This window comes from Lactuca saligna, chromosome 1 (assembly GCF_052625555.1).
Source record: "Lactuca saligna cultivar CGN05327 chromosome 1, ASM5262555v1, whole genome shotgun sequence".
Classification (NCBI taxonomy): Eukaryota; Viridiplantae; Streptophyta; class Magnoliopsida; order Asterales; family Asteraceae; genus Lactuca; species Lactuca saligna.
The window spans coordinates 137,245,688-137,269,334 of record NC_136417.1 but is presented as its reverse complement, the minus strand read 5'-3'; the positions used below and the strand labels follow the sequence as shown (position 1 = coordinate 137,269,334).

At 43.5% G+C, this 23,647-nt stretch overlaps 1 non-coding gene across 1 annotated transcript; it reads left to right on the top strand.

Moving 5' to 3' along the window:
- The first annotated feature begins 10,995 nt into the window (after positions 1–10,995).
- LOC145027913 (small nucleolar RNA R71) lies at positions 10,996–11,102 on the top strand. The gene has a single exon (XR_013675674.1). It is a non-coding gene; the product is annotated as a small nucleolar RNA R71 (small nucleolar RNA).
- Positions 11,103–23,647: the final 12,545 nt, after the last annotated feature.

Here is a 23,647-nt window from a genome sequence, read left to right as displayed (position 1 = left end):
AAGGTTAAGTGGGTTGGACTTAGGCTACTGAATTGGGTAATATAATGGCCTAACAAATGAGAGTCTATAAGTCATACTAGACTCACGTCGTGGACCATTAGGATTCACGTCTTGAAGTCGTTTGTTTCTTAAAAATTAAAATTAAAATTAATTATTACCACTTAATTTTCAAGGACCGCACACTTAGTTTTATATTATGTATAAAGTGATTTGGATGATATGATTGATTTCCCTAAAACTAAAAATGCAAAAACTAAAAGAAAAAGAAATAAAACGCAAACCAAACTCGGGTTGCCTCCAGAGAAGCGCTTCTTTTTTAAGAGTCTTGAGCTTGAATTCGTGCCTCCTACGTTGAATCTTCAGATGAGTCCATCACCAGTTGGATTTTCTGCTGCTTCCATCGCCTTTTGTACGCTTAGACTCATCGATTGTATTCCATTTTTGAATTTTCCTTTTTAGCCTTTGTCTTATCTATATCCAGCTTCCTCTTTGTTCCTTTTGTGCCCAATTTTTCTTCATTCTCCTTTAGCTCAATAGGAACCTTCTCTTCCTTCACCATTGGGAGCATCTCCTTGGAAGTAGCCCGTATTCATCACTTGATAACTCATCGCTTTCCTCACTTATCAAAGATGTTGGTGTTGTGTAAGCAATGACTTCAACGAAAAATGGAACGGATGCTCTTGGCTTAGTGCGTTTGACTTGATTAATTGTCTTTATTTCTTCCTCCATTAGCTTTTCCAACCCGCAATGTATGTTTGGAATCACGAACATCCACTAAAGCACCAGTAGTATTTAGCAAGGGGCGGCCAATAATGATTGGGACATTAGCATCCTCCTTCATATCCATAATAACAAAGTCAACTGGGAAAAAGAATTTCTCAATTTTAATAAGTATGTCTTCCACTATTCACCTTGGTTGCGTTACTAAATGATTAGCCATATGTATGGTCATATTTATAGCCTTCATTTTCTGAATGTTAAGCTTTTGGTAGAATGAAAATGGCATCAAATTTATGCGAGCCCTGGAATCGGCTAAAGAATAAGTATTTACTTTGTTTCCAAACTCACATGGAAGAGTGAGGCAGCCAAGATCTCCCATCTTCTTAGGTAACTCTCTCAAAACAGCTCTTGAGATTTGTTCACTTAAAATCACCTTAGAGTTTTTTTTAGTTGCTGATGAGTGTCTACCAAGTCTTGTAAAAACTTCTCATATTCGGGAACTTTGGATAACGACTCGACAAAAGGATTATTAATCAGGATTCCTTTCACATGCTTTATAAACTCCAAATGCTCTCTTTCCAGTGGACTAAGAGTAGCTCGGGAAGGAAATAGTAAAGGTGGACGATAAGAAAGGGAGGATTTTGAAGTTTACTGTTCAGACCGGGCCCACGACATGAGTATAGCGGACTTACGATGTGAATATGGTGTTTCAGCAATATCTTCAATTTCGAGCTTCGGCTTCTTCGGCTTTGGATCAGGCTTCTTTTGTTCCACTTCTAGTGCCTCTAAAAACTCATAGATTGCCTCTTCTTCAATATCAGTCATCATAACGTGAGGTTGAGCGTTCTTCTCGGGAAATTGTGAGGATAATTTGTTGTTCACCAAAGTAGTGAGTTGACAAACTTGGACTTCTAAATTATGAATTGATGCTTGATGATTTCTTAATGAAGCTTGCTGGTTAATCATCATTTTGTGATGTTCTTTCATCATATTCATGTGTTCCTTTAGTACTGCATCAGTATTATCATGCCTTTTGTCGGATACTTCAATAAATCGGGTCAAGATATTTTCCAAGTCCACTTTCTTCTCAGCTGGTGGTTGCTCTTTTTGATAGAAGACTCGGCTTGTCTGCTTAAATTTCTCTTCCTTTTGCTTCTTGTATTCATCATATAGCAGCCACTCTTTCTTTGGTGTTATCTAGTCTTCATCATACTTATCTCCACTCGAGTAGCAAACTTGAGCCTTTTTATTCCCAGACTCATCCAAATTGCAATCTTTACACCGTTCACATCCAACTCTAATAGCATGAATTGATTGGTCCATTCGTGTCAACCTCCGGTCCATATTATTCAGCATTGCCATCATAGCAGCTATTTCTACAGACTGCGTACCTCCACTACCTTTTGTGCCATCTTGCCTTAGGTTGTGATACTCACGAGAGTGTTTTGCGAATTCTTCAACTAATTCTTTGACCTCCCTTGGATTTTTCTTCGTCAAAGGCCCTTGAGAATCAAGGAGTTTCCTTGTCATAACATTGAACCCATCATAGTGTAACAGCCCGGATCCCCAGGTATCTTCCCCTCTTATATATTTTGTCATTCTGTGAGGGGACTCGGCGAGTTGGTGGTTGAACTCGCCGAGTCGGGTCGCGGTTTTTAGCGGGGGTTCGCGTCCGGACTCGGCGAGTCCAAGGGATGGACTCGACGAGTCCGCACTGTTTGATGAAACCCTAATTTCCCGGCCCTAAGCTCTATTTAAAGGACCTTATGGCCCTCATATGCGGCCACCTTGAACCCTAAGAGCCTCCATACATCTGTAAGTCCTTGTGTGTGTGTTTGAGGGCCTTTTGTTCATCATTTTGTGTGATAGTGCAAGGAAAGGAGGGAGAGGAGCAAGCTTGAAGTGTTGGGGAGCTTAGATCTGTTGCTATTTCTTCAAGGGGGTCTTCTTGAGGTAACTTTCTGAGCCAATCTTCGTGTTTTGTGTAGATGGACCAAATCTAGGGTTTCTTCTTGCATTTCTTGGCTTGATTAAGAAGTATGAGAGGTCCCATGGAGATATGGAACCTAGATCTGGACTTTAGCAGGTCTAGGAGACCCCTTATGACAAGCTTTATGTCCATCCTTTTGAGTTAGAAGTTAAACTTGCCATATTAAAGGTTGTTTCTTCAAAATAAGCCTTGTATGCATTGCATGGCAACCAAGACTGAGACTTTACGTGACAAATAAGCTTGGGAAGGCCAGATCTATGTATTTATGGAACGGATCTGACCGCAAAAGCCAGTTTTAGCTGGTGCATGGCATGGACTCGCTGAGTCTGAAGAATAGACTCGACGAGTCGCTTGAAGATGGTCCTTGAGACCATCCTGTGTGTAGACTGGACCGAGTTGTGGGCGACTCAGTGAGTCGCAGAGAGTTGGAAAGGTTTTGACAGGTGGACCGAGTCAGGATGGGACTCGCCGAGTTGACCTTCGACTCGGCGAGTTGAGTCGCGGTGGCCCTGTGATTCAGGCCCAGGTGGAACTCGTCGAGTCGGGGGAGTACTCGACGATTCAAAGGGAAAATTCTTGAGAGTTGGTAAAAACGCGTAGACTCGCCGAGTCACTATTGTGCACTCGCCGAGTCTAGTCCAAATTGACTAAAGACTGTTGACCAGGTCAACCTGTGTTGACTTGATTTGGATGGTCCACCTTAGTGGTACAAGTAATAATTATAGATTTATAATATCATAGGAGGATTGCAGCTCGAGGGTTCGAGCCCGAGTGATTTCAGGATTCACGATTAGCAAATTAGAGAGGCATACGAGGTGAGTCTTCTCACTATACTGTACCCGGAAGGGTTTTGCCTATGTGACCGGAAGGTCGAATATGATATGGAATATATGCTTTATGTGTGTTAAGTTATTTGCTATATGTGTCATATATGATATGTTTGATATGGGCCGGAAGGCGTGGTCATATGGACTGTAAAGGTTGATATGGGTAGGACCGGAAGGTTTACCCAGTCGGGACGGAAGTCCCCTGAGACACATGGACCGGAAGGTCAAGGCCTGGAAAGGCGTATGTGCGTATGTTGTATTTTGGGAACTCACTAAGCTTTATGCTTACAATTGTTGCTTTATGTGTTTCAGGTACGAGTGAGGACCGTGGGAAGGCGCCAGCGTGACCATACACACACTCGGGGAAACTATTTTATCTTCTGTTATGTAATCGTTTGAGACTACGTTGTTATTTTTGGGAATCTAAACTATTTACTCATGTCTTGATGGTTGTAAAAATGAAAACTTTTGGTTGGAAATTTTATGACGTTACAAGTTGGTATCAGAGCCTTGGTTTGAGGGATTCGGGTACACCTTCGGGCGTAACTGGACTCAAACCGGGGATTGGAGAAAAAAAAATTTTACAAGAAATTTAATTTAATTAATTAAAATTTAAATTTTTGATAAGTGAGACGACCAAAGAAGAAAAAGTGTGTACGGTCAGCCAGCGCCCGAACGGTAAAAATCCCCAAAATACTCTATTATATGTGTTACGATATATGATATGATATGATACGCATGCTAGTAGACTAGGTATACATATTAGGGCTAGAGTGGCCTGATTTTGTGATGCCTTAGTCTAGGAAAACTTGCTTCTATGAGGTGCTCGAGAGCGAGTGAGTAACAAGGATATGAAAAGAATAGAGTGCTCAGGACTCGAGGTTGGGGAGGATGACTTGGGTGAATACCGACGCGGTGTAACTGGCAGTATTGGGCCCGTACTACCAAGGACACCGGGTCAGTAGGCAGCCAAGTGGGAACCCCTGAGTATCGAAAACTGAGCAGGACTGCGTTATCGAGTACGATTTTTGCCCGATAGGGTCTCTGATATTCTTTTGTTGTATTTCAGAGACATCATGGTTGGACCACGACACAGACCTGGCACGAGTGGAGTGACTGACGAGGAGCTTCGTCAGATGATTCATGAGGAGGTAGCTGCAGCGATCCGGGTCGAGATCCCGGAGATGTTTGGGTCTATTAAGACCACGCTGATGGAGACATTTGATGAGCGGTACGCCGCGTTGTCTGAGGCTGCCGCTGCTGCAGCTACCGCAGCTGTGGCTGCTGCCAGACCACAGGGGGGTGACTCGTTGCTGTTCCGGGAGTTCAGCAACACGAAGCCACCAAAGTTTGACGGGACTCAGGATCCGATTGTTGCGATGAGGTGGATTGCCGATATTGAGGGATGCTTCTATACTTGTTCATGTCCGGAGCATCTGAGGGTGCGGTTCGCCCTGAACCAGCTCCGCCTGGGAGCGAAGGATTGGTGGAAGTTCGTGACGGCAAACCTCACTCTCGCGTAGGTTTCAGCCTTGACTTGGGAGAGATTTACTGCTATGTTCAGAGACGAGTATGTTCCCCCAGTAGAGAGGGAACGGTTGGTACAGGAGTTCTTGACCCTCAAGCAGGGTAATGATTCGGTTGCGGTGATCACGCGGAAGTTTCATGAGAGGGCGATGTTCTGCCCCGAGCAGGTGTCCACGGAGCAGGCTCGGATGAGCCGGTATTTGGGAGTGCTGAGGAGAGACATCCGGGAGTTCGTATCGAACTCATCATATCAGACTTTTGCTGAGCTTCAGGCGAATGCCAGGAAGCGGGAGATCGAGTTGGAGACCCAGGCCAGGGAGGAGGCCGAGTCTCAACGGATGGATCGGCGGCCGGCTCAGTCGCAGCCGGCAGCCAAGCGGACCAAGTCCGCTGATTTGAGATCCGGAGGACAGAAGAGCCGTACTTGTGGGAAGTGCGGCAAGGGTCACGAGGGGGCATGTCGATCGGGTGCTTGCTACAAGTGTGGCAAGGAGGGGCACATTGCGAGGGATTGCCCCAAGGGATTTATGGTCTGCTTCCATTGCAACCAGACTGGCCATCGGAAGGCCGAGTGCCCCCAGCTTCGCCAGGGATCTTCGCCTGTTGCCAGGGTTCCTCAGGTTCGACCAGTGAAGACCGAGGCCCCGAAGGCTCGTGGGAGAGCTTTCCAGTTGACTGCGGAGGAGGTCCGTGCGGCGCCTGATGTAGTGGCCGGTATGTATTCTTTCACGTATTTACATTTATGCTGAGACATTATGCTTATATTACTATATGCGTAGGTACTTTTCTTGTGAATCATGTGCCTGCTTTGGTATTATTCGACTCAGGTGCGAGTCGGTCCTTTGTTTCGCTGGCTTTTAGCTAGTACATCGATATCGACCGGGAGACGATGAGTCGTCCCCTGCGAGTTGCTATAGCAAACGAGAGAGCAGTATACGCCACCGAGGTGATTCGAGGATGCGTGCTCGAGATTTTTGGGGTCGAGTTTCCTATAGACTTGGTCCCTATAGCTATGGGGGATGTTTGCATTATCGTGGGCATGGATTGGTTGAGTAAGTTTGGAGCAGTCATTGACTGCGAGAGACAGATGGTGATGATTCGAGACCCTAGTGGGGGAGTGCTCACGGTTTATGGCGAAGGGACCCGGTGTGGGTCAGCGTTTTGTTCAGCGGCCAGGGTGAGGCAGAGTCTGCAGCAGGGTTGTGATGGATTCATAGCTTATGTGATGGATACTCGTGTGACCACGGAGAGGCCCAATTCGATTGATGACGTTCCGGTTGTATGCGAGTTTGCGGATGTGTTCCCCGAGGAGTTACCAGGCGTGCCTCCGGAGAGGCAAGTGGAGTTTCGTATCGATTTGGTTCCGGGGGCGGCGCCCATCGCCAAGGCGCTTTACCGTCTCGCTCCACCGGAAATGCAGGAATTATCCTTGCAGCTTCAGGAACTGTTGGGAAAGGGATTCATTCGACCAAGTAGCTCGCCTTGGGGAGCGCCGATTTTGTTCGTCAAAAAGAAGGATGGTTCTCATCGGATGTGTATCGATTATCGGGAGTTAAACAAGTTGACGATTAAAAACCGATACCCGTTACCTAGGATCAGTTGCAGGGGGCATCTTGGTTTTCCAAGATTGACTTGAGGTCGGGATATCATCAGATGAGGGTTCGCGAGGAGGATATCCAAAAGACTGCCTTCAGGACTCGTTATGGACATTATGAGTTTGTAGTGATGCCTTTTGGGCTCACCAATGCCCCGGCTGCATTCATGGATCTCATGAACAGGGTGTGCTGACCAATGCTGGATCGGTCGGTGATCGTATTCATCGATGATATTTTGGTGTATTCGAGGACTAGGGACCAGCATGAGGAGCATTTGCGGGAGATTCTTCGGGTATTGAGATCGGAGAGATTGTATGCCAAGTTCTCCAAGTGTGATTTCTGGTTACGAGAGGTCCAATTCCTCGGGCATCTTGTGAACCAGAAGGGGATATTGGTCGACCCGGCCAAGATTGAGGCGGTGTTGAGGTGGGAAGTGCCGAGATCGCCCACCGAGATCAGGAGTTTTCTGGGTTTGGCTGGATATTACCGCAGATTTATCAAGGATTTCTCCAAGATCGCTGTGCCACTTACTAGGATGACACGGAAGGGTGTTGCGTTTTCATGGGGACCGGAGCAGCAGTCTTCGTTTGAGACGCTTCGTCAGAAATTGTGCGAGGCTCCAGTGCTTGCACTCCCGGAAGGGATGGAGGATTTTGTGGTATATTGTGATGCCTCTATATCGGGTTTGGGGGCGGTACTTATGCAGAGGGGTCATGTGATAGCGTACGCTTCGAGGCAGTTGAAGCCTCATGAGTCGAGGTATCCCACGTACGACCTGGAATTGGGGGCGGTGGTGTTTGCCCTCAAAATCTGGCGACACTATTTGTACGGGGTTCGGTGTACGATTTACACGGACCATAAGAGCTTGAAATACTTGATGGATCAACCAAATCTGAATATGCGACAGAGGAGGTGGTTGGATGTGGTGAAGGATTACGATTGTGAGATCCTGTACCACCCAGGCAAGGCTAATGTGGTAGCCGACGCATTGAGCCGTAGGGCAGATAGCGCCCCGATCCGAGACATTTGTATGAGGTTGACGGTTTTAACCCCGATTCTGGACATTATTCGAGGGGCTCAGATGGAGGCTGCAAAGCCGGAACACCAGAAGAAGGAACAGGTGGTAGGTCAGGTATCAGGATTTGTTACGGATGGTCGGGGGCTTATGACTTTTCAGGGACGGATTTGGGTGCCGTTTGTGGGCGGTGCGCGCACTATTTTGATGGAGGAAGCACATCGATCGAAATTCTCGATTCACCCTGGTGCTACGAAAATGTATTTGGATCTCAAGAAGGAGTACTGGTGGCCATGTATGAAAAGGGATGTCGCTTGGTTCGTCGAGAGGTGCTTGACTTGTCGGCAGGTCAAGGCCGAACACCAGCAACCGCACGGTAAGCTACAACCGCTAGAGGTTCCCGAATGGAAGTGGGAACAAATCTCTATGGATTTCATTACCAAGTTACCGCGAACGGCGAGAGGAGTCGATGCGATTTGGGTAATTGTGGATCGACTCACAAAGAGCGCTCATTTTCTAGCTATTAGTGAGAGCTCTTCTGCGGAGAAGTTGGCTGAGTTATATGTGAGGGAAGTAGTATCTCGGCACGGGGTGCCAATCTCGATTATTTCGGACCGCGACGTGCGTTTCACTTCCAGGTTCTGGAAGAAGTTCCATGAAGAGTTGGGTACTAGGTTACATTTCAGTACGGCATATCATCCTCAGACAGACGGCCAGAGTGAGCGGACCATTCAGACACTCGAGGGCATGCTTCGGGCATGTGTGTTGGACTTCGGAGGGTGCTGGGATACCTATCTACCTTTAGTAGAGTTCTCGTATAACAACAGCCATCATTCAAGCATTGGTATGCCGCCCTTTGAGCTGTTGTATGGGCGGAGGTGTCGCACCCCCATCTGTTGGGGTGAGGTGGGACAGCAGGTTATGGGTAGCACGGAGATCGTGCTTCAGACGACCGAGCAAATTCAGATGGTCAGGAAAAGGTTGCTGACCGCTCAGAGCCGGCAGAAGAGTTATGCAGACAGGCGACGGTCCGAGCTTGAGTTCCAGGTTGGTGATCTCGTGCTCCTAAAGTCTCTCCTTGGAAAGGAGTGATTCGGTTCAGGAAGAGGGGCAAGTTGGGGCCCCGGTATATTGGTCCTTTCCGTGTGATCGCAAGGGTGGGTCGGGTAGCCTACCGTTTAGACTTGCCAGCAGAGTTGGAACAGATTCACGATACCTTCCATGTGTCGCAACTGCGGAAATGTATAGCCGACGAATCAGCGGTGGTTCCGTTAGAGGATATTCAGGTGGATGCAAGTCTGAATTATGCTGAAAGACCTGTAGCCATCAAAGATCGGAAGATCAAGGTTTTGAGAAACAAGGAGGTGCCCCTGGTATTGGTTCAGTGGCAGCATCGGAAGGGATCAGAGATGACTTGGGAGCCGGAACGGGAGATGCGGGAGCAGCATCCGGAGCTTTTTGCCTAAGCGGGACTTCGAGGGCGAAGTCTTATTCTAGTGGGGGAGATTTGTAACAGCCCGGATCCCCAGGTATCTTCCCCTCTTATATATTTTGTCATTCTGTGAGGGGACTCGGCGAGTTGGTGGTTGAACTCGCCGAGTCGGGTCGCGGTTTTTAGCGGGGGTTCGCGTCCGGACTCGGCGAGTCCAAGGGATGGACTCGACGAGTCCGCACTGTTTGATGAAACCCTAATTTCCCGGCCCTAAGCTCTATTTAAAGGACCTTATGTCCCTCATATGCGGCCACCTTGAACCCTAAGAGCCTCCATACGTCTGTAAGTCCTTGTGTGTGTGTTTGAGGGCCTTTTGTTCATCATTTTGTGTGATAGTGCAAGGAAAGGAGGGAGAGGAGCAAGCTTGAAGTGTTGGGGAGCTTAGATCTGTTGCTATTTCTTCAAGGGGGTCTTCTTGAGGTAACTTTCTGAGCCAATCTTCGTGTTTTGTGTAGATGGACCAAATCTAGGGTTTCTTCTTGCATTTCTTGGCTTGATTAAGAAGTATGAGAGGTCCCATGGAGATATGGAACCTAGATCTGGAATTTAGCAGGTCCAGGAGACCCCTTATGACAAGCTTTATGTCCATCCTTTTGAGTTAGAAGTTAAACTTGCCATATTAAAGGTTGTTTCTTCAAAATAAGCCTTGTATGCATTGCATGGCAACCAAGACTGAGACTTTACGTGACAAATAAGCTTGGGAAGGCCAGATCTATGTATTTATGGAACGGATCTGACCGCAAAAGCTAGTTTTAGCTGGTGCATGGCATGGACTCGCCGAGTCTGAAGAACAGACTCGACGAGTCGCTTGAAGATGGTCCTTGAGACCATCCTGTGTGTAGACTGGACCGAGTTGTGGGCGACTCAGTGAGTCGCAGAGAGTTGGAAAGGTTTTGACAGGTGGACCGAGTCAGGATGGGACTCGCCGAGTTGACCTTCGACTCGGCGAGTTGAGTCGCGGTGGCCCTGTGATTCAGGCCCAGGTGGAACTCGTCGAGTCGGGGGAGTACTCGACGAGTCAAAGGGAAAATTCTTGAGAGTTGGTAAAAACGCGTAGACTCGCCGAGTCACTATTGTGCACTCGCCGAGTCTAGTCCAAATTGACTAAAGACTGTTGACTAGGTCAACCTGTGTTGACTTGGTCAACCTGTGTTGACTTGATTTGGATGGTCCACCTTAGTGGTACAAGTAATAATTATAGATTTATAATATCATAGGAGGATTGCAGCTCGAGGGTTCGAGCCCGAGTGATTTCAGGATTCACGATTAGCAAATTAGCGAGGCATACGAGGTGAGTCTTCTCACTATACTGTACCCGGAAGGGTTTTGCCTACGTGATCGGAAGGTCGAATATGATATGGAATATATGCTTTATGTGTGTTAAGTTATTTGCTATATGTGTCATATATGATATGTTTGACATGGGCCGGAAGGCGTGGTCATATGGACTGTAAAGGTTGATATGGGTAGGACCGGAAGGTTTACCCAGTCGGGACGGAAGTCCCCTGAGACACATGGACCGGAAGGTCAAGGCCTGGAAAGGCGTATGTGCGTATGTTGTATTTTGGGAACTCACTAAGCTTTATGCTTACAATTGTTGCTTTATGTGTTTCAGGTACGAGTGAGGACCGTGGGAAGGCGCCAGCATGACCGTACACACACTCGGGGAAACTATTTTATCTTCTGTTATGTAATCGTTTGAGACTACGTTGTTATTTTTGGGAATCTAAACTATTTACTCATGTCTTGATGGTTGTAAAAATGAAAACTTTTGGTTGGAAATTTTATGACGTTACACATAGAAAATAGACATATCTTGTTGAACATTGAGATCATGTTGAGGATAATTTCTTATTAACCCTTTGTAACGCTCCCATGCCTCGTATAATGATTCCCCCAGTTGTTGCTCAAAGTTGGCTATTGCCTTCTTGAGTTTAGCTATATTGGATGGTGGGCAAAATTGATCTAAAAATGCTCACGCATTTGAGCCCATGTAGTGATTGTACCCGGTGGTAGTGCTTTTAACCAATCCTTATCAGCTCTCTTAAAGATAACGGGAAACATCCTTAGCAAGAAGGTATTTATGTTCACATTTCGAACATTGAAATAATCTGCAATGTCATTGACTTCATCTATATGCTTAAAGGCATCCTCATGATCTTTCCCATAAAATGGAATATCCTTCAATGCAGTGAGGATATGTACTTTCAGCTCGAATGTGGCAGTGGCAGGAATCGCGGGATGTACAAAACTGGGACCAACATCGTCTCGAATTCGCTTCTTGTAAGCTCCCATGGACATTTCTTCAATATTCGTCATCTCGTCTCTTGGATCGTCTTCGGGTTTATTTGCAAATATTCCAAACTCGGCCTCATATTCGTATTCAGATTCGTTTGGGATTGGTATTTGATCGATGCTTTCAACTTTGCTCTTGTCCTTTGAAGATGAACTTGACTCTCCCGTTTTCTTCCCCGACTTCTTTGAGAATACTAACTTAAGTTCTTGTAAGGGCGTCTTTTTGGTGTTTGATCTTCCTTTGCATTCTTATCTTTCTTTTTATGAAGGGCCAACTCTGGATCTTCAAGTGGTGGCACCAAAGGTGTGTTAGAGCCTCTGGTCATGAACTTCTGCAAAAGGAACAAAATAAAAATGTAAAACTGAACTAAAATAGAAAAATAAACTAAAAATCAAAGAAAACTGGAATTTACAGAATTCACGTCGTGAGCCTATATGCTCATGTCGTGAATTCTGTATTACGAAAAAAATTTGCTAGAAAAATTACTTTTTGCAGGTTTTACCCCACAAAAAGGATCGATTAATCTAAGCAAATAAATAAATAATAAACTAAGCCGTTCCCCGGCAACGGCGCCAAAAACTTGATGTGCACAAAAGTACCCACTAATTTTAATATTTATAACCTAACTAATTTAACTAACTAAAATGCACCTAGGCAGTATACCTAGTAGAATTATAGAATAGTTAGATAAGTCAGGTGTCGATCACATGGAGCGATGTTACTAATTAATCTATTTACTACTAAATTAACCTAATTATTAACAAGCTTTAAAGGGTTTTATCTGATTTTGCAAGATCAGACGAACTAAACTCAAATTCAATCAATAACTAAAAACACTCTCGTTTAGTTCGAATCCACTTCTTCTTTATGGTTAGCTAACAATTATGGATTATCAAATTTGGTTGTCTAATTTGTATTATATTAGTAATTTAGGTCTAAATTTACCAATAATTAACTCATTCATGTACAACTATGCATGGTCACCCAATCAAACACAGAATTAGTTATAGTTATGAATTTGCTACATAAGATTTATTATGCAAACACAATTATGGTCATAATTAATGTTCTCTAGCACAGCTAAATTTATTTACTTCAATTACTATCTCAGATTTTGGTCGATCCTAGCTCTAGCAATTCAATGTTCACTAAATCACTAAGTAAACAAGTTCATGCAGTTTAATGGCCACTAAGCTACACAGAACATGAATTCAAGTAACTAAAGAAACAAATATTAACATGCTAATCAAACACAAGCAATTTACCAACTAATAAAATCCATTATCAATAAACTAATCCATAAGTCAGAAGCTTCATCTAGCTAAAAAATAGTAGCTAGATTCAGTTGCTCATAGCAACTAAAAAGCAAACACAAGTCAAATAAAAATACATGTTCATAAGTATCAAACAATTAAACTAATTATGAACCTTTACTCCTCTGGTGTTGAAAACCTTTTTCCAGAACTTCTCTTCTGCTAAAAATCGTCTTTTGGAAACCCTTTCACTAGCCAAAAGTCCCTCAAGTCGTAATTGAGAATGGTATTTATTTTTTCTGGATTTATGGATTCACGTCGTGAATCATAAGGATTCACGTCGTGAATATAGGATAAACATATTCGACAAGGACTCTTTCACCCGGATGTATATCTTCTAGAATTCTCTACTCACGTCGAGAACATCCAATTACTCATGGCGTGAGCACATTTTTTGCTGAGTTTTTCATCCTTCTTTTCTTCAAGCCTCCAAAGTCGATGTCTTGTCAATTTTAGTCCCTATCTTCGAAAATGCTTCTATTTGGCTGCAAAGTATAATTTTAGCTTATAAGTACCATTGTTCTATGCAAATAACCAAATTATTAATAGAAATATAAATAAATATTGCCTAAAATATGTATAAGTATAGCAATATCAATTTCTTAAACTCTAATTTTGGGACGAAATTCTCTCTAACGGGGGGATGATGTGACAACCCAAAATTTCCATCTTGTACAACTATTCATTTCAATCAGAGTCATTGTTTAGGGTATGTTTGAGTGTTCTAAGCCTAGTACATTCAAGGTTTGGGTTTAGGGATGAGTCTTCTTAAGTTCACCACTTTTCATTAAGGCCAAACATTCCTTCAAGAGGAGTGTATGGCCGTACACAATGGTGTACATCTGTACACCCCCTCATGGCCATACACTCTCCCTATATAAGTGATACATAGCCATTTTCCAACACTTTTTACATTTTCAAGCCTAGAAATTGGATTTCTCTCTCAACTATCATCAAGTTTTTCACTTGGATCTTCAAATAGGTAAGTGTTTCATCCTTTGATTAGTTGATTCGTGGCTATATCTAGTATCACCCTTTGATTTAATCCATGAAATTCATCTTTTGGGTTAGATCTTCAAGAACACCAAGAACACACACTAGTTTTTGGACCTTAAACACCCCTTCAAGCTTCTAAAACGTGAGTATTCTTTCCATACCTTGTTATCTACTAGAAACTCTAGGTGTTCATCATAAAAATCGACATCTTTGCAAGAACATCAAGGGTGTACGGCCGTACACACCTCATGTGGCCATACACACCCTTGTTAAGGTTCAAAGTGGTCACAAACTTCCCTTAAGGCTAAGCATGGGTAAGAACACACTTCCTAGATGCTTATTAGGACCTTCAAACACTCTTTAGCATGTTTCATCATGAGTGTACGGCCGTACACACTCATGGGCCATAAACACTGGCCATACACACATGAAACATACACATTTTGGTCGTACACACCATTGTGTAGGCGTACACCCCTTTTATGCAATCATATGTGGTTGTAACACTTCAATATAAGTGTTTCCTAGTCCTTAAGGTGGTTCCATATCATGATTAGTTGTTATATACACTAATTATATACATATATGTGTCATTATATGGTTAATAGGATCTGTTTGTGCTCAAGACTTCATTTGACACTCAACTTCCTATATCGAGCTTACATTCGAATTACTCACTACAAGTGAGTTCATACCCCTTAACTTATCTTTTAAATGATTTTAAATGCTTTTAGGGGGGATACAAGTAGAAAACACATTAGTTATATAATCAATCACATGTGATTTACAACTATCAAACAAAGGATTTTCATATACTTCAAACTATGCTATCAAACAAACTATTTCAAATCGTTTTATAAATTGACATTAAGTCATCAGTATTTATTCAAATTGTTAAACTCTTCAAATGTATTACACAACTTCTTTTTAAACTTATATATTGTGAAAAACATGTCTATATATTTATAGTTATATAAATAAGGTTTAAAGGACTTAGGACTGCTAACTCGCTTTATTTCCTTTTCCTTGTTTGGATGTCGACTTAGGGTATCGGTTATTAGTCTGAATGTCATCTAAATCTTAGTTATATATTATGTATATATACGTAGATATACAAGTACTATCAATCAGTTCTGTACCTTTGGGTAGCAAAGGTATACAATTCATTCATTCAAACTATAGAAATTACTAGTAAACTATAACAGGTATAGTTTAGAGGTTCACTACACATTATCACTATACAAGTACATTAAGAGAACACTATCACTATACAAGTAAAGAATAGAACACTACCACCATAACAAACATAATATAACAAGTACAAGATCACTTAATCTGAGCCACTACTTAATGGCATAGCAACCAATTTGTTGTGTCATGTTTTGTAACCAGAGTCTCCCCCCTCGGGGGGGGGGGGGGGGGGGGGGGTGAGTTTGTGTATAGATCTATACTAGACTGACTATCCTACACTGTAACAACCGAAAAATCCAACCAATTTAAATTTTTCAAAAACAACCTGATTTCATTAAATTGTTTACAAAAAGATTTTCAATACAAATCATTTATTGTATTCCCAGAATCGCATTGCTACAAAATCATGAGGAGCGGTACGATCACACCTTCACCTTGCCACAGTCTCCTGAAGAACCTGAAAAACATTAAACCACAACTGTAAGCTCGAAAGCTTAGTGAGATACCCCCAAAATACCAACCACGTATACCATACACATATCACTCTATCTCATAACGAATCACAGAACAGCCATGCATATCGGGTCTACTGTGGGATTGGTCCGCCTTGCAGGGCCTTAAGTCCACCTGGTCCAACCTTCGTGTCCAATCATGTCCCTTGAGTCTGCAGTGTGGTTGGTCCGCCCGCACTGGGCCTTCAACTCACCTGGTCCACTCTCTGAGTCTACAGTATGACTGGCCCGCCCGCATCGGGCCTTCAGTCGGCCTGGTCCACTCTCCGAGCCTCGGCACGTCTGGTCCGCCCTCGTGGGGCCTACAGCCTATCCGGTCTGCTCGTTGGGCCTTCGGAATAACCGGTCCGCCGTGGGTATCTTGGCCTACAACACAAAGCAGGACCCGCCTCAACCTAACTCCAGTCCAAACAACCATGTGCACATAAACATACAATCACATAACAATTCATATTCAGGAAAACCGATCTAGCAAATCACATAACACAAAATACTCTAACAAGATACCGACCTATCCAGTCACTAGCATAGCATCATCCTCTCTACCAGGATATTAACCTTAACCAGGTCTCTAACGAATACCATCCTAACTACCACGATGCAAACATATCAAAACAATAACATAACAATACCTACCCGGATCTCAATCCGATAAAAGGGCCGGCCTTGGTGCCTTAGACCCTGTTGATATAGTGAGGATAACTCACCTCGAAACTGCTGGCTGAAAGGATAAGATCCCGCTGCTCCGAACTCCGACACGAACTCCTTCACTGAACACCAAAACACTTAACTCAATATATACCCTTAGTTACCAAAATACCCCTGGAAGACAACTGGTCAACCCTTGGACAAGGTCAAAGTTAACCCCTGACTGACTCTACTCGCCGAGTCAACCCGATGACTCCCCGAGTCCCCAAGCTCAGAACTTTCCTCAATCCGCTACCTGACTCGCCGAGTCACCCCGAGACTCGTTGAGTCCAACCACTCTGAGTCCACCCGCACCCAACTCACCGATTCTCGACTCATCCAGAAAATATTGGAACTCTTTGACAAGACTCGCCGAGTCTAAGGCTATCTTCAACCTACTCACTGAGTTATTCATCCAACTAGTCGAGTTCCAACTCATCTTCAAGCAACTCGTTGATTCCACCCTTGCGACTCGCCGAGTACCACCAGTCTGAATCCATACAGAAGCATTCCAGGCCATGCAATTGATCCAAAACATAGATCTAGCCTCCTACAACCCATCCATCACGTAAAGTGGCAAACTTTACGTGAATCCATGAAGATCTAGGCATTATACACATTAGGGCTAAACTTTGGGACAAGATGGCTTCTCTACATACTCAATCACAGGGACTTTCAGGCATTCCAACCCTCCTCCATGCCAGATCTGAGGTAGCCACCTCAGATCTAACCTCTAGACTCCAAAACACCAAAAGATGTGATCTCAACACCCCCAAAAATGAAGAATCTAGACAATATCAGCTCAAGAACGAGATATTACCTTCAAAGAATGCCCCAACAGCAATGAAACTCGAATCCAAGCAAAACCCTTTGATCCGAGACTTTTCTCCTTCAAGATTTCTTCAACTAGCACTTCTCCAAGCTCCAATTTTCCCAACAATGGTGTTCCTCCACGAAATTAGGGTTTCTGGGGCTCAAGGGGAATCAAAGAGGCTGGGGAGGAAACATAATGTTCTTTATATAGAGCTCAACCCCGAGAATTAGGGTTTTCTCCACCCAGCACCTACTCGCCGAGTCCATCTTTGGACTCGCCGAGTAGGCCATTTGACACGCGACCAAAGTCGCGACCCTACTCGCCGAGTCCATCCATGGACTCGCCGAGTTGCCCTCCGAAACTTACACTTTTAGTCCTTCAACTCTACCCTTGCTATTCCGGGATGTTACAATTCTCCCCCACTTAAATTAGGCTTCGTCCTCGAAGCCTATGGCAACTCAACTTCAAAATACTTTCCACGATGCGCCACCTGACCTTAACTGGACCAGGTCCCTCAAGGCATACCCAACGAATCTCAAACTCACTTTCTCTTTCCATACGGTGTCCTGACCACCGTCTTAAACTGGGCATCGGCTGTACCCTCCGATAATCGCACTCAACATCCGAGAATTACCCATAATCCATTACTGCTCCCAATCACAACCATTACTCGACCCATATGGGCTATAATTAACTTTGCACCAGCCGATTCCCAATCCGAGTCCAACTCTACCCATTCCAGGCTGACAGAAAGACACACTCTTCATAGCAACTCCCATGAGTTCTCTTCTTGCAATCGCATGCACATGCTGAACTAGCCCTAGCACCCTCGGGTCAGGAAATCCATCACTCTGACGATCCCCAAAACATCCCTCAGGATGAACCGCTAATACACAAATCCTTTCCCGAAATCAAACTGGGAACCCAAAACTCAATATCTACATCCCTTACGAGCCTCTTGAATTTACAGCCTCAGAAATCCCGTTTGTAACCCTGGCAGGCATCGCCTCATGATGTCATCCCAAACCGCCGCCGCACACGCTGCTTAATGACCACCATCGGACCACTCCGATCATAACTCTACACTGCCGCTTTCATTTCCGTGAATTTGCACTCCCTTTCGGAATTTCATTCGTCCCCCTTTCCTTACCAAGGAAACCACTCGACCGCCTTGTCACCACGACAAGTACTATGGTGCTCACCCCACGCTACACCACCTCTTTAAAGTGCACCCGGTATCCATTCAACACAACTACTCTGACTCTCATCGCAGGGATTCTCAAGCCCATGCACTATCTTTACTGATCAAGATCACTACCCGGGGCAAGACCTTCCAATGCAATCACACTGCAACATACGCAATACATAACCTTGAACCGATCCAACAATACTCGCAGAGTCTTCAGCATGACGGGACCGCCTCACCAGGCCTTCAGCCAATCTAGACCACTCTTAGAACCTTCAGCCAATCTGGACCGCTCTCAGTGCCTTCAGTCTGGCTGGACCGTCCTCCGAGCCTTCGGCCTGACTGGTATGCCTACCGGCCTTCAGTCTATCCGAACCGCTCAATTAGCATTCATCATTCTGAGCTATCTCTTTGGGAAGTCCTCCCGTGCATACCGTTCTAGCCCTCTAGGGGTTCCGAACTCTATCTCCATCATACCTACTCGATCCCGACCTGCTCCCAGGCCTTCCACAATCAAATGCCCTAGGTCTGTATTCCGCCCCGCACGCCTGTTACTCACCCATACGAGCCTGCTCTCGGCTGATAGAAATACCGCTGAATTCCCCAAGCAGCTAAACAACCTCTCAAGCCTAACGACCATCCGGAGAATTTCCAATTCTCCCCCACTTAAGACACTGACAATTAACCACTGGTCGCCATCACCGATCTCCCAAAACAACCTTGCAGAAAACCAACACTTACACGCAAATTGTTTCTCACCAGCGCTAACAACTTTCATAAAAATCATATTTCCACACTAAACTGTTGGAATAGTGTCTAAGGCTGCAACTATATTAGGCAAGTATTTGACCCGGTTGTGCATGGTCCTTTTGGGTTGCCTTCACCATAGCAACTTGATGGATGATTTGTTAAGAGAGAGTAAATATTATAAGGAATAATATATGGTTATTTGATTAATATGAGTCATAGATTAATTGGAATTAATTTAGTGACTTAAAGAGATTAATTAAATAAGAGAGTATAAAGTGTCAATTGTTTGATAGTTACACTTTAGACTATAAATCCTTATCCAAGATAGGTTGGACAATTTCTAGGGCTTGGATAAGCCAAAATCGTCCATAGGGTTATCAAGGAAAGGATATGGATCAACTTAAAGTCTAAGTTATCCAATTAGGGTTAAAGTTATAATCCTTAAGGAGTCTACAAGTATAAATAGACCCTAGGGGTGAGGGAATTCGACACACCATCTAAAGTAGAGATACTCTAGCCGAATTCCTCCCTTCTCCTCTCTCCTAAATCATCTTTCTTGCTATTGGTGTTTGTAAGCCATTAGAGGAGTGACATTTGTGACTCTAGAAGCTCCAAGACAACAAGATCAACAAGGAATCCAAAGGTATGGTTCTAGATCTATTTCAATGTTGTTATTTAACCTAATTAGCCATTAGAAGTCTTGGATTCAAAGCATGTTTAATTAGAAAGCCTAGATCCGAGCATTAGGGTTTTGCATGCGCACATAGGAAAGTTCTTATGGCTAAAACCCATCAGTGGTATCAAAGCCTAGCTTGGTTTTCTTTAAATTGTTGCTTGATTAACTGAAACAAACCTGCAAAATTCGATTTTTGGGTTTCTGAGTCATGGACTCGGCGAGTTCCAAAGTGGACTCGGCGAGTAGGCCTAACTCGGCGAGTCCCTTTGTGTACTCGGCGAGTCCGGGCGTCAGGATTAGGCAAAACCGGGATTTTTTCATGTTTATCTTATGGAAACTTACCTTAATCATATTTGATCAACCCTAATCCGATTTTTTGATATATATGACTATAATCTTGATATGATTAAAGATATTTATCATCTAATAAAATATTTAATTTCCTTATATGATAATTAATTAATTATTTTGATAATTATCTTAAAAGAAATCTTGGATAAATCAAATATAGATAATTAGGATATTAATTGTTAATTGGAATTATTTGTTATTTGATCCTCCATATTTTAAAATGTTTAAAACTTGCCCTCAAGTTTTGAAATTTATATTTGTGATTAAAAAGTTTTAATTTAGACAACTTAAATTTCAAACCCTACGTTTTAAAAGGTTTAAAACACAACCTTATACTAATATGATATTACTAGAATAATATGTATATGTATAACTAAATGCTAGTCTTACCGTTAGTAGGCCTCATTCACGAAGCCGATCTATAAGGTGGGTATAAGGTTGCGGCCTATAAAATGGCGCTTAATGGGTGTACACTCACACCCACCGCTTGCTTGATTGGTGGAGGGTCGTTAGCCGAACGGGTAGGATAGGGCAACCTCATCCTCTCATTAAAAGTATAATAAGAAATACAAAGTAACTACACGTTTTAAAAATTTCCCAATCTTAGTTACTTTAGGAAAAGTGAATTGATGCAATCCCATGAAATTACACTTTGCACCCTTGCTAAGAAGTTAGTGGAGCGTGTGTTGTTTACCGGCACACTAATTGGTTCTAAGCAAAGGTGGCAAAGGGTGATTCATTGTTTATCATAGTTCGATGGAGCGTGTGTGGTTTACCGGCACATCGAATAGGTGATCGTTACAATGAAGGCACCATGTGAATTTGCATGGTAATTCACACCCGCTTTGTGATCCTCGGCATCCTAGTCACAAACAAGAGGGGCATATCGATATTTAAACATGTCATTGAATAGTTGAATGAATCTCATCCGAACCTAGGAATTCTCAATACACTTAGGACTAATAGTCTAGGTTTTGTAATGGAGAATTAGTGAATCGTCATTCACTTACCTTCAATTTATTTTCATGTTAGATCACGGCATCCCTTTTCTAATATGTAAATGTTATTGTTGGATCCTAACCCTAATTTTTCTTATTGGGTGATAATTAGAGATTCTTATTCTAATCTATCTTTGTCCTTTCTATAGATGTCGAACACAAACAACGCTGCTGCAAGTTCTTTCACGTTGATGAGCCTTTGCCAAAAGGTCACATTCGATGGAACGAACTTTAGCGAATGGATAAGATACATTCGCACCATTGCTCGCTATGAGGATAAGGAGTATGTCCTCGATGAAAAGCTTGAGAAGATCAACCCCGAAATCGCTACTCCGGCTGAAATCACTACTTTTGAGACTCATGAGCGAGATGCAACGAAGGTACATTGCATCATGATTGCCACCATGAACTCCGAATTCCAAAAGTCCTACGAGGACATGTATCCATACGAGATGCATCAAGACTTATTGGAGAGATACCACCAAAACGCGAGACAAGAGCGTTATGAGATTTTCACTAACATGATTTCCGCTAAGATGGGTCATGGAGAATCTCTTACCGTGCACCTGCAAAAGATGCAAAGGTATGTCGATCGCCTTCGCAAGTTAAATGTTGACTTTGGGGAAGACTTGGCGATCGACATGGTGCTTCACTCTTTGCCTCCGATGTACAACCAATTTAGGATGACCTACCACATGAACAAAGAGGAGGTCACCCTAAGCAAACTCCAAGGTCTTTTGAGAGTCGCTGAGAGCAACTTCAAAGACAAGTCTGTTGCACCTACTCCCAATCCGTCTGCTGCTCCTGTCTTGGCAATTGGTCAAGGAAAGGGAAAGAAGAGGAAGGCTTCATCAAAGTACTATCGCAAGGTTAAAGCACGAGACGGTGCCTCTTCTAATGGGACCAAAGTTGATCCCTTTAAGCCCTATCCTAACCCGAAGGAGGCAGAGTACCACCACTGCCACAAGATAGGACATTGGAAGAGAAGCTGCCCAGAATACCTGCAAGCAATCAAAGAAGGAAAGATCAAGCCATCTTTCGCAGGTATATACACAATTAAATCTAACGATTCTAATCATGCTATTTCTTGGGTTCTTGACACCGGTTGTGGTTATCACATTTGTTCAAATGTGCAGGGACTAAGAAGAAGTAGGGATGTGGAGCAAGGAAGGATCAATCTAATCATGGGGAACAGAAGATCGTCGCCTGTTACCAAGATTGGAGTGTATTCTTTAGTGCTTAGGAATAATTTATGTTTAGATTTGAACAATTGTTGCTATTCGCCAGAAATGGCTAAAAACATCATTTCATTTCATGGTTTATATAGACAAGGATTTAGATTTTCTTTTAATAATGAGAATGGTTCTATTTTGGCTTATCTAAATAGTGTCTTTTACTTTGAAGCTATACCATGTAATGGAATATATGAAACTGTTATGATTGTTGATAACTTAGGAAATGATGTTTTGAATATTGATTCTTCCACTAGTTTGGATAAAGCATCCTTGTGGCATTACCGTCTTGGACATGTCAAAAAGAAACGCATAGCCCAACTCCAAAAGGATGGAGTGTTGGAGTCATTCGACCTTAGGGAAGATGACACATGCGAGTCTTGTTTACTTGGAAAGATGACTAAGTCACCCTTCACAAATACTTGTGAAATGGGTGAAGGGCTATTGGACCTAATACATACCGATGTATGTGGACCCTTTAGATCAACCACGAAGGATGGGAACCGCTTCTATGTGACTTTTACCGATGACTATAGTAGATATGGGTATATTTATTTAATCAAGCAAAAGTCAGAAACCTTTGAAAAGTTCAAAGAGTTCAAGAATGAAGTGGCGAATCAATTGGGCAGGAAAATCAAGATGCTTCGATCCGATCGAGAAGGAGATTACCTAAGTCTTGAATTCCACGATTATCTCAAGGAGTGTGGAATAGTTTCGCAATTGACGCCTCCTAGGACACCGCAGTTGAATGGTGTGGCAGAAATGTGTAATCGAACCTTATTGGATATGGTTCGCTCTATGATGACTCGTGCTTCACTACCTATCTTCTTTTGGGGGTATGCCTTAGAGACTGCCGCCCATATCCTTAACCGAGTCCCTACTAAGAAGGTTGCCAAAACACCTCACGAGATGTGGACGGGGAAAGCTCCCTCGTTGGCACATATCAAGGTTTGGGGTTGCGAGGCTTTCGTAAGACGAGATACTCACGACAAGCTTGAACCTCGAAGTGAGCGCTGTATTTTCATCGGCTACCCGCAGACATCCTTTGGATATCTCTTCTATAGACCGAAGGACAATGTTGTCTTTGTTGCGAGGAGAGGAGTTTTCCGAGAGCGAGAACTCATAAGCCAAGGAGACAGTGGGAGGCAAATCGAACTTGAAGAGATTCAAGAGTCGATAGATGAAGGAACCTCTACCGCTGGCATTCAACCTGAGGAGGAAACTCCGGTTGAACCGATTGACGAATCCTTACCTCTTAGACGTTCCGATAGAGTTAGAGTTCATCCCCAGTTTTATGGTTTTCATATTACTACCGAAGGGGACACGTATATTAGTGATGGTACACTAGTAAATCTTGATGAACCTAATAGCTATCAGGAAGCCATGGCAGGCCCGGAGTCTGCGAAATGGAAAGAGGCAATGGATAGCGAGATCCAATCCATGTATGATAACCAAGTTTGGAATTTGGTTGATTATATG